Raw genomic sequence first — 11,718 nt, forward strand, 5'->3', positions numbered from 1 at the left:
CGTGTGCACTCTTGTATTTGTTTTTCGTAAACTGTTTTGCTATAAATAAGGGCGTTAGTTTTCTCGTTTGAATTGTTTCTCATTTTGCATGGCGAGGTCTTTTATAGCCGACTATACGGTATGGGGTTTTCTCATTGTTAAAGGCCGTCCGTTTGCCTACAATTGCTTAAAGACACTTCATTAGAATTCTGGTGGATAGTTGTCTCATTGGCATTGATACCACATCTCCTTATTTATATTTTGAAAATCTATGTAAATTTCATAATAGCATTGGTGGTCTAATGCTCGCCTTAAGGTTGGGAGTAAGTCCAGATTCTTTTGTTTTATTTCGGAGAAAGTGGGTGTAAAAAAATTATCATGGATAACGCTGACACGGATGTGATGTTTCGCAGAAAAGTTTACCTTTTGGGGGCCGGATGGGGGACGCCTCCGGGTGCGGGAGTTTCTCGCTGCGTTGAATACCCATTGGTGGCCTTCGGCTGTTGTCTGCTCTATGGTCGGGTTGTTGTCTCTTTGACACATTCTCCATTTCCATTCTCAATTTTATTTATCTGAATCCTCATCTAAAGCCGCCTTACGTCCACATCATTTGAACTCTGATGGATAGTTGTCTCATTGGCAATCATACCACATCTCGATCCTTATTTTCATCTGACAATCTATGTAAATGCCATAGCCTCGGTGGTTTCTTGCATACAATATTTGCTGCTGGACGTTAAACATCCTCTTATCCGTATATCTATATGGTTAAATCTGAATTGTATTGATAATTTAAATCAATTAGTTTTATCTTTTGAGTTTTTGTCGAGCCTGCGAAATTTATTTCTCTCAAATTCTAAGAATAATTATTTTTCACAAAAAAAGTCTCTTTTTGTCTTGCCTGCGACTTTCGTCGCAGTATGCGAGACATAGATATTACTATCCGGCGGCAGCGGCGTAAACTATTTGTAAAAAGCTTTATATTTCGGAAAGTAGAAGACTTGGATGCTTCATACCTTGTATGCAGACACCTTATGTTACGAAGTTTTCGTCTGTCATATGCCCATTGTCCTTGACCTCGTTTTTATGGTCCAGTGACTGCTTGAAAAAAAAAACGTTTTTTTTGTCATCTGAATTTCTCACTTGTTATGAGTAATAGGATAACTATATTTGGTATATGGGTTCCTTGCAACGTCTACATGTCCGTCTCGACCTCAATTCATGGATCAGTGATCAAGGTTAAAGTAACGTGATTATGTCCGTTTCTCAGATACTACAAACAGTAGGTCAACTATATGTGGTGTATGGAATGATTGTAAGGGGTACATGTCAGACTGACAGGTTTCATCTGACCTCGACCTCATTTTCATGTTTCATTGGTCATTGTTAATTTTTTGTGTTTTGGTCTGTTTTTCAAGTACTATAAGCAATAGGTCGACGATATTTGGTGTATGGAATGATTGCAAGGTGTTCATGTCTGTCAAGCTGGTGTCATCTGACCTTGACCTCAATATCATGGTTCATTGGTTGTTGTTTAGTTTTTGTGTTTTGATCTGTTTTTCAAATACAAAAAGCAATAGGTCAACTATAATTGGTGTATGAAATGATTGTAAGGTGAACATGTCTGTCTAGCCAGTAGCATCTGACCTAAACTTCATTGCCATGGTTCATTGGTTAACATTAAGTTTTTGTGTTTTGGTCTGTTTTTCAATTACCATAAGCAATGGGTCAACTTTATTTGGTGTGTGGAATAATTGTAAAGTGTACATGTTTGTGTGACATGCAGGTTTATTCCGACCATGACCTCATTGTCATGGATCTTTTAAAATGTTAAATTCATGTGATACTTGTAGTAAAACCTTTATCTTTAAGACTTTCAACATAAAAGCAATGGTCAGTAAAACAGGCGAGACATTTCAGCATGTGCACTCTTGTTTATGTTTAGATGATGTATAATCATTTTAACATGGAAATAAAATCCTTAAAATAAAAATATAGTTCACGTCAAACGAAAGTAACGTGCGAAGAAACCAATAGAATTTATATATTATTGTGCGTAGGGGTCTGCTGAAACCCGCCTCCGTGTGCGGGATTTTCTCGCTCCGTTGAAGACTCATTGGTGGCCATGGGATGCTTTCTGTTGTTTGGTCGGGTTGTTGTCTCTTTGACACACTCCCCGTTTTCATTCTCAATTCTTATTTATAATTAATCAATTTATAACTGTCTACACGGGATATACTAACCATCTAATGTGGAAATTGCTTGTAATAATCTGCTATAATGGTGATCAGGGCTGTTAAGTTTAACGTCTATGCTACAAGAAGACAACGATCAATACCTGTCCTTAGCAGACCACTGTGTTATAATTGGACGAAAATGACAGTTGTCTAAACACTGCTATGAAATTGACATCCCAGTCGATTGTTCTATCTATGTAAACATGCATACTGATTGTCTGGACTTCTGTGGTCATTATTAGCTTATTGTGATGTTAAATCTGTTGAATGAGATCAGCTGGTACTTTAAATTTTCTGTATTTTACTTGTTATTTTTCCTCTTTTTTTTTTCTTTTTTTTTCGAATAAGCATGCAGTTTTACATTATTGTATTAATCATATATGTTTATCGTCTTTTGACGTGTGATCGAAGTTTAGTGGTTTTGTAAAAGCCTATATCTGATTATGAAATACGTTAACAGAACAACCTCGACCGTTTTCGGTCCTCATTTACGGACTACACATGACTAAAAAGTCTTTATTTTCAAAGATTTGCAACTACTTGGATTGAATTAAATCAACACTGATAAAAAAAAATCATGTCACATAACAAATTCCGACTTGACAATCCTCAGATAAGTAATTGTGACTTTGGGTATTACTTTTGCTATCGACAGTCTTGTACAGATGCATTGAAGGAAAGTCAAATAACAATATTAAAGTTGTTTTGGTTTGACCCAGTCGAACCAACGACATCCTAGCCTTTCAGTCATAAATCAAAGTACAAAAAAAAAACAAAAAAAAAACAGCAAAATTATCGAACTCCAAGGCACATTCAAATGGGAAAGTCTACAAAAACTGACAAAATTAAAACGTTATCAACCAACAGAACCAACAGAACGAGTATTCCTGTCTTGGTACAGGCATTCTCCGAAGAATAGTGGTTTAAACCTGGTTTTATAGCCAGCTAAACCTTCCATGTGTATGATAGTTGTTTATAGTTCCGTTATATCATGGAAATATTATACTTCCATGGTTATATTGACAAAATTTGGTAAGCAACCCAAACATACATAATATGTTAACGCGACAATAATTGGGATCCAGCAGCCAAAACTGTGAAACATAGATCACAGACAACTGCCTAAAAAATTCATACAAACACATTGCTAAATCCCCGGTAGGAAAATGTCAATGAGAAGCAAAAAATTGTCTCGGATATGATGTTTTATAATCTTACACATACAACACCAATTCAAAGTAGTTAAACAAATTGAAAAGCTATTTAATTTCGTGAACCAATAACAAAAGTAAAACATTAAACCGTTTTTTTTTTAAATTTTCTCTAAATAAAGCTCTAGATGCCCATTCTTTGGAACCGTGTTTCTCTATTTCATGAGCTGCAGACCGGACTGTAAATTAGTGTAATTCGGTGGCAAGACGATTAGCAATCAAATGGGTGCCTGTTTGTACATCATGATAATTTATGTCTGGGCTCAGTACTTATACAAAATGTAAACTGACCAGCAATGCGGTCGGTTTACAGCACACATACGTTAAAATTTCCAATAATGTATTTCCCTTTTCTGAATAATGATATACCGCGGTAGCCAGCTCTCAATTCCATTACTCAAAGAAGCGTGCATATTTTAATTCAAAATTTGGCTATTACAATGTTCACAGTTAAGGCGGATTTTATCTCAGATTGGGCTCTGTTGTGCAACGAAAATTAAATTAGAATCCCGGGTAGCGATATCATCTTCATAACAGATAAGTATGTTATTTTCTTTTTATTTTTACTTAGTATAACAGATGTCCTGCAGAGCAATCTAATTAAATAGAGATCTCTGATTTCGTTTATCTCATTAGACTTTGACGAGTAAGCGAGTTACAATAGATTTTAATCAGATTGTCCAACAAGTTGATGTGCAAATTAAACTGGCCACCTGTTGTGTTTGCTAACACTACACTGCGGAGCGAAGCTTTAGATGAAAGGTGGATCGGTTTTTCTGCAGATCAACATTCTTACACTGAAAATGTTATCACTCTTTATAAACACATAATCAATATTCTTTATATACAGCTCTGTTTGATATTGTCGTGCTAAATATCTCACAGAGAAAAGAAACAGATTGGAAACGGGGAATTCGTCAAAGAGACAACAACCCGACCAAAGAGCAGAAAACAGCCAAAGACCACCAATGGGTCTTCAACACAGCGAGAAAATCCCGCACCCGGAGGCGGGCTTCAGCTGTCCCCTAAATAATAATGTATACTAGTTCAGCGAAAATGGACGTCACACTTAAATCCGAAACATATAAATGAACCAAAACTTAAAAAAACATACAAGGCTAACAAAAGCCACAGGTTCTTGACTTGGGACAGGCGCAAAAATGCAGCAGGGTTAAACATGTTTTGTGAGATCTCAGCCTCCCCTTATACCCCTAGCCAATGTGGAATAAACAAAAATACAGCAATACGCACAGTAAAACTCAGTTCAGAAGAAGTCCGAGTTCGATGATAGCATAGTAATAGAAGAAACTAAACAAAATGACAATGATCAACATAAATTAACAAAGGACTGCTAACAGTTACTGACATTCCAGCTCCAGACCTCAATTAAACTGATTGAAAGATTATGTCTTCGTCATATGAAAATCAATCACAATCCCTCCCGTTAGCGGTTTAGTGTCATACCATCATAAAATATACGATATAAGAACATTTTCCCTTCAATTTATTTCACACCGGAGCCTATTCCAAAAACTCGTTCAATGTTTACTTAAATTCACATTATCGCAGTACCATGATTATGGCTTATTACTTAACAGATGACCAAATCAAAAAATCATTAAGATAGTTCCGCAATTTTGGCAGATTTCGCGAATTTTGAATGTTTATCACAAACATGTATAACAATTAAATTCATAAGTAAAACCAAACTACTGTTAAAACTAAAGCTATGCATCGTTTGTCAAATATAAATAAATTCATTTTGAAATTTTGAAATAGAGACGTGAATCGAGGCAAAATTTTACAAAAAAACATGCAAAATTTCACATATACTAATGAAAAACATTTTGAACTACAACCCAGAGGCGACGACGTAAACTATTTGTATAAAGCTTTGTATTTCAGAAGGTAGAAGACCTGGATGCTTCATACCTTCTATGCAGATGCCTTACTAAATTTCCGTCTGACATATGTTCATTTGTCCTTGACCTCATTTTCATGGTTTAGCGACTGCTTGAATTTATTTAAATGTGAAATACGTGTTATTATGAGTAATAAGATAACTATATTTGCTATATGGGATCCTTGCTAGCTCTACATGTCTGTCAGACAGTCAATCAGGGTACATTTGACCTTGACCTTATTTCATGGATCAGTGATCTAGGTTAAATTTTCGCAATCTAATTAAAATATCCACCAATCGAAACTCCGTCGAAGATATGAGTATAACGAGATCTTTAATTCATTTAGATTGTCATATGAGTATAACCAAGGAGGTTGTAAGAGAAGGAGATCTATATTTTAATTAGATTTAAATTTTCGTGGTCAATTTTGTATCTCAGATACTGTAAGCCAAAGGTCAACTATGTTTGGTGTATGGAATAATTGTAAGGTGTACATTTCCGAATGGCAGGTATTTTCTGATCTTGACCTCATTTTAATGGATAAGTGGTCAATGTTAAGTTTTGGGGAATTGGTCTGTTTCTCAGGTACTATACGCAATAGATCAGTTGTATTTGTTGTATGGTATGATTATTTGGTGTATATGTCATTCTGGCAGGTTTCATGTGACCATGACCTTTGCCATGATTCATTTGACAATGTTAATTTTTCATGATTATGGCTGTTTTCAGATATTATAAGTAGTAGGTCAACTATATTTGGTGTATGGAATGATTGAATACTATACAATGTCATGGTGTCTGGCAGGGTTCATCTGTCATTGACCTTGTTTTATGGTCAACGATAAGTAAGCGTAATTAGGCCTATTTCTCTGATACTATAAACAAAAGGCTAAGAATATGTGGTGTATGGAATGATTACAAGATGTACATGCCTGTCTGGCAGGGTTCATCTGACCTCGACCTCATTTAAAAGGATCGTTGCTAATGTTAATTTTATGTGATACTTGTAGTAAAGTCTTAATATTACAGACTTTCAAAATACATGCAAGTTCAATCGCAATAATAAAGCAGGCGAGACATTTCAGTCGATTTGCAATCTTGTTTTGTAAATACAATTTTTATAAACTTATAGATTTTTTAAAGTGCCTGTAGACTCTTTAAAAGAGAGGCGAGAGATACCAAAAGGACATTCAAACTCATAAGTCGAAAATAAACTGATAACGCCATGTCTTAAATAGAAAAAGACAAACAACACCACACAAAACACAACATAGAAAACTAAAGACTGAGCAACATGAACCCCACCAAAAACTGGGGGGTGATCCCAGGTGCTCCGCGAGGGTTAGCACATTCTACTCCACACATGTCACCCGTCGTGTTGCCAATTTAAGTACAAACCCGGTGATAAGTCTAATTCGGCAGGTCACATTCGGAGAAAAGGGGACGGAATTGTAGTTACGACAATGGAACATATCCGTCGTCATCTGTGAAACAGATATTCCATAACGGTCAACCAAATCGTGCAGGCGACCGTAAAATTTACGAAGGGATGATTTCAACTTCACCACTTGGAACTCTTGGTTTGATATCTTCCTTGTGAGCAGCAATCTTCTATCAAGAAAATCATGATAGGAACTACAAACCATGGAATATTGTATCAATAGGGAGATATATACTCCGTATACAGGCGCTGCTGGAATGTTGCTACATAGAAGTGGAAAGTTCACAATTGGGAAGCTGAAATAATCTTTTTTGTCGTAAAGCTTTGTTTTCAAGCGACTCTCATAGTCAATTTCTAGATGTAAGTCAAGATATGAGGCATACTTAACTGTATCTGGTGTATCCTTTATCTTAAGTTCGATGGGATAGATGCGTTCAACATACTAAGTCACCAAATTTTTAACTATTCAGTGAGAGAACATCCTCTATATAGCGGAAAGTGAAGTTAAGGGATACTACTAACTTCTTTTCTTTCTTCCTACGAAGTTCCTGTATGAAGTCAGCCTCATATATAGAAATGAACAAGTCGGTAAGATGAGGAGCACAGTTGGTTCCCTTGGGAATGCCAGTTGTTTGTTGAAAAACACGTCCTCCAAATGTAACAAATATGTTGTCAATCAAGAAATCAAGCATCTTGATAATGTCAGTTTCAGAGAATGTTTTGTTTGAATTAGAGTGAATGTTTACAACGTATGATTTATCCCTCCCTAAGACAAGTTGGCCATTATTTTTTATGAAACAAAGCAGGACCAACTCTTTCAATTTGTCTTTTATTTTGGAATGAGGAATACTTGTGTAAAGTGTAGACAAAAGTCAAATGTTTTAATACTATTGCAAGATGAAAGAGTCTTAGGTTGTGTGTACTCTAAAGGATCTTTGGAATTTTTTAGTATCCACATCTGATTCACGCCACCTCTTGAATAGGCAGTTTCACAATAACTTTGAAACCGGCTTGGATTGCGATAAAACTGATGTTAATAATTTAGAAAGAGGTTTCGTGGAACACTTGGAAACCTTAGCTATATAACGTTGTTTGTAAGGAAACTTATGTAATTTAGGTATCCAATACAGTGAAGGAAGATCCATCAACATTCCAATTCCAGCAGAGTATGACGACTTTTAGTTTGATCCTGTGAGTGAATCAAATAAAGGGGCAATTGGTCCCAACTCTTTTAGATATATATAATAAATTTGGATTTGTTTATGACTACTAATTACAAAAAAAAAATCACAAATAAGCTCACTGAACACAGTAAGAAATATGGGATGAGTGTGATCATCCTCACTTCATATATACCAAGGAATTGTATATTTAAATATACAATTCCTTGTATATACATATGAAAATGTGTGGTCGTATATATTATACGAGGGTGTGGATGGGGTTTACAGAATAAAGAATAATGAGTAAAATGTGCATAAATAAAGAATAGAGAAAAATAAACCAAAAATTAAGAATATAGAGAATAATGGGGTGCTAAAATATAAAGCATGGAGAATAACAAGCAAAATTAATAAGGAATAGACAAAAACGGCCTAAAATATTAAGGAATACAGAAATGAATACCCCCCATGGATAAAAAGTTGGACTATAATTTACATATGCAAACACAGATAAAGCCAATTTGTGACAATCAAAAGACATAAGTCGAATTTACACAGACTTCAAAGTTTCAAAAAACCATGGTCAAAAAGACAAACTATGAAAAAAAGTCTTACAAAACTGTATACTGAAACTGCGGGAACAACATCAAAAACGGAGGGAGATATAAGGTGCTTCGGAAGGGTAATGAATTCCTGATCAACTAGTGTCACCCGTCTTGTAACTCCTTGATAATAAATAATCGGTGATATTTCGCATTCATGCAGTGATGTCACAATCGAGGAAAAGAGGACAAGATTGCTGGCACGACAATTGGGATATATTCGTGGTTATCTAAAACACTAGAGGGTCTTAAGAGCCTATGTCGCTCACCTAGGTATATGTGCATAATCAACAATGGACTCTCTCCAAAATTGTAGACAAAAATAGAATTTCTTTTTTGTTGATCTTGTAATGCTGATCATTTTGTCTGTTTACTTTCTCAAAACACAAAAGAGGGTAAAAAAATTCTCATTTATGGGCCATCACTCCTATGAAGTGTGACAGTCTCCTAACTATATCGGCAAAATTTGACTTGTTTGTGGATCTTGCCTTGCTGGTAATTTTCATTATTTAAAGTTTCTACTTATATATTATGATTTTTATCATATAAGGCAAAACGCAAAAAAAATGGTAAAAATCGTCATTAAAGGTCAATAACTCCAATAAAGAGTCGTTGAGAATTTCCTCTATATTGTCTAAAATGTAGATCTTGTCTTGCTGATCATTTTTGCTTATTTAAGTTTCTATCTACCTATTTATTACAATTTTTAAGATATAAGGCAAAAACGCAAAAAAATGGTAAAAATCGTCATCAAAGGGCAAGATCTCTAATTAGAAGTCTACTTACGATTTCGACCATGCATACTTATTCGTAGATCTTGTCTTGCTATCATTTATGCAACTTAAAGTTTCTCTCTGTCTGTTATATATAGGTTTCAAAATAAATGCCAAAAATGAAAAAAAAATAATAGTAAAATTTGTCATTAAAGGGCAATAACTCCTATAATAAATCGCCTGACAGTTTTGTCGTCATGAAAAATTGGTAGAGCTCAACATTCTGAAAATTTTTGCGCTTGTCAAATTTTCTCTATAAATAATGGTTTTCAAAATAATAGACAAATAAAATTGAGAATGGAAATGGGGAATGTGTCAAAGAGACAACAACCCGACCACAGAACAGACAACAGCAGAAGGCCACCAACAGGTCTTCAATGCAGCGAGAAATTCCCGCACCCGGAGGCGTCCTTCAGCTGGCCCCTAAACAAATATATATACTAGTTCAGTGATAATGAACGCCATACTAAACTCCAAATTGTACACAAGAAACTAAAATTAAAAATAATACAAGACTAACAAAGGCTAGAGGCTCCTGACTTGGGACAGGCGCAAAAATGCGGCGGGGTTAAACATGTTTATGAGATCTCAACCCTCCCCCTATACCTCTAGCCAATGTAGAAAAGTAAACGCATAACAATACGCACATTAAAATTCAGTTCAAGAGAAGTCCGAGTCTGATGTCAGAAGATGTAACCAAAGAAAATAAACAAAATGACAATAATACATAAATAACAACAGACTACTAGCAGTTAACTGACATGCCAGCTCCAGACTTCAATTAAACTGATTGAAAGATTATGTCTTCATCATATGAATATCAGGCACAATCCTTCCCGTTAGGGGTTTAGTATCATACCATCATAACATATATGAGAAGAACATAACCAGTGTCATGCCAACAACTGGTTTTTAAATAAATGTGTTTAGTGCAGATGCAAAGACCCTATAAGTGAATCAATATCAACGCCAAAATATGCAATCTTTAATGACCTGACAACAGTATCGTAACTATATCCCTTCTTAATAAGTCTATTTAAAGGTTTTGTTAGTTTCAGAGGTGAATACTGACATTTTTGTGCTTTATAAAGAATATTTCCATAAAAAATTGGATGTGAAATACCTGAACGTATAAGAAGTCTGCATGTTGAGCTATATTTACGAATGATGTCCTTATACCGATGATAAAATTTAGTAAATGTTTTGAAAAACTTGCATTTGACCCCTATGTTCTATTTTTAGACATGTCGGCAAATCTTGGTTAGTAGACGGGGTCATCGGACACATTTTTAAAACTAGATACCCTAACGATGATTGTGGCCAAGTTTGGTCAAATTTGGTCCAGAAGTTTTAGAGAAGATTTTTGTAAAAGTTAACGACGACGACGACGGACGCAAAATGATGAGAAAAACTCACTTGGTCCTTTGGGCCAGTTGAGCCAAAAACACGGATATTCCATAGTAATAATAATAATAATAATATAATAATATTCCATTCAATAAAATATCAAGCATATGAGTTAATACAATACTCAATATATACGATACATAAAGACAATACTAGCACATACTTTGTAAAATATAATGGCATTTTATGAGTGTACGGTATCCTTAAGTGCATGGAAAAGATTTGCTGATATTTTATCAGGGATAACCCATGAAAGCTCTAGAGCTTGTTTCCAATGGGGTCCTTTCATGTAAGCGGCTTATAGTTTCGACATACAAAAAATGATAACACACAAATTAATATGACATAAAAACTCCATTTAAAAATAATTTAAATAAAAAATAAGTTTAATAATATAAAAAGAAGTCTGATGAAGCCGCACTATAACTTTTGGTCAAGTACTCTTTGACGCTAATTTTGAAATCCTGTATTTTCTTTATTTTTTTAGCATTATTTGGCAACATATTCCAATCTTGTATGCCATTAAAATAAAATGTATCTTTTTGTTGACTCTTTACTGGTGGAACCCAGAAGTTATATTCACTATTTCGTGTGAAATGATGATGAAAATGTCTCACCTTTGTAAAATTTGTATACATAAAATTAGGACAATGGTGGTAATAAATATTATGAACATGGTTTAATCTCAATTGTTTAACACGATTTTCAATATTAACATAACCAGTACTATTCAATACATTATGGTCAACTTTTGATCTATATCCAGTATTTTTTTTAAATCTAAAAAAATTGTTTTGTAATACTTGTAACTTATCTTTATATTTTTTGCTGACACCAGCATACCATGCCGAACAGGCATAGTCAAAATGACATTGAATCTAGAGCTGTAACTAACGTCTTTCTAGATTGTTCCGATAAACATTTGGCCTGTCTGTATAGGAACTTCAATCTTGAATTTATCTTTTGAATAATATTATTTAAAAAAATTTCTCCAGAAAGAG

Source organism: Mytilus californianus, unplaced genomic scaffold, assembly GCF_021869535.1.
Source record: "Mytilus californianus isolate M0D057914Y unplaced genomic scaffold, xbMytCali1.0.p SCAF_5, whole genome shotgun sequence".
In the NCBI taxonomy this organism is placed as follows: domain Eukaryota; kingdom Metazoa; phylum Mollusca; class Bivalvia; order Mytilida; family Mytilidae; genus Mytilus; species Mytilus californianus.